A 1,572-nucleotide genomic window follows, 5' to 3' on the forward strand; every position below is an offset into this window, starting at 1 on the left:
GAACACCAAATTCTTTCACGCTGCAACCAAAAATAGACGAGCACAAAACCGAATCCAATGCCTGGTGGATGACGAAGGAAAGGAATGGTTTGCAGACAGGGATTTAGGACGTCTTGCTGAAAAGTATTTTCAACTATTATTCGCCTCGGAGGATGTAGGGCACCAGATTGATGAGAGGGTGAATGCAGGAAATCAGATATCCCCAGAGCAGAATGAGCAGCTTCTAAAACCGGTAACAAGGGAAGAAGTCCGAAGAGCTGTCTTTAGCATTAATCCGAACAAAAGCCCTGGGCCAGATGGTTTGACAGGACATTTTTATCAGCAGCATTGGGATGTCTTAGGAGATCACTTGCTGGAGATGGTCCGAGAGTTTTTCAGAACAGGGCAAATGGATAGAGAAATGAATAAAACTCATATCTGCCTGATCCCAAAGAAGCATAAGTCGATGAAATTGTCGGAATTCAGGCCAATTAGTTTAAGCAATGTATTCTATAAGATCATTGCAAAAGTGTTGGCAAATAGGCTTAAGAAAGTTTTGCCGGATGTTATCTCTGATACTCAAGCAGCGTTTATCCAAGGAAGACTGATTTCAGACAATATCTTGGTGGCACATGAACTAATCCATGCTCTCAATTCGAATAATAAATGCTCCTCAGAGTTCATTGCGATCAAGACAAATGTATCCAAGGCTTTTGATAGAATTGAATGGTCTTTCCTGGCGAACTCACTAAAGCTGCTAGGTTTCTCTGAACAATGGGTGAGTCTTCTATTGAGCTGTGTGACCACGGTAAACTATCAAGTTCTGCTCAATGGTACTCCCTATGGAGAGATTGTTCCGACAAGGGGATTGAGGCAAGGAGATCCTTTATCGCCGTACCTATTCGTTCTATGTACGGAGATGTTGGTCAGAATGTTACAGAAAGCTGAAAAAGAAGGATCAATAACAGGACTTCCAGTTGCAAGAGGAGCTCCTCCTGTCTCTCACCTTCTCTTTGCTGATGACAGTATATTCTATTGTCAGGAGAAGGAGGAGGAGATTCAAAGTCTATTAAGCATTCTTGATGAGTACAGTCTAGCTTCTGGGCAGAGAATAAACTATCAAAAATCAAGCATCTATTTTGGAAAGAATATTCCTCAGGAGAGAAGACCTGCAATCAAAAGTAAAACTGGGATCACAGAAGAAGGAGGAGAAGGATTTTATCTGGGACTCCCGGAAACTTTTGGTGGTTCTAAAGTCACCATTCTGAACTACTTAAAGGAGCGGCTTCAACAAAAAATCTCAGGTTGGCAAACAAACTTTCTTTCTCCTGGGGGAAAGGAAATACTACTGAAAGCGGTGGCAATGGCGTTGCCAACATACACCATGGCATGCTTTAAGATCCCAAAGAAGGTTTGTCAACAAATGGCATCAGTTATGGCTGACTTTTGGTGGAGAAATAATCAAGACTCCAGGGGTATGCATTGGAAAGCCTGGGACCAACTGAGTAAACCAAAGAAGGACGGAGGGTTGGGCTTTAAAGACATTGAAGCATTTGATATTGCTTTACTCGGAAAACAGCTTTGGAGGATGCT

Source organism: Camelina sativa, chromosome 4, assembly GCF_000633955.1.
Source record: "Camelina sativa cultivar DH55 chromosome 4, Cs, whole genome shotgun sequence".
Taxonomy (NCBI): domain Eukaryota; kingdom Viridiplantae; phylum Streptophyta; class Magnoliopsida; order Brassicales; family Brassicaceae; genus Camelina; species Camelina sativa.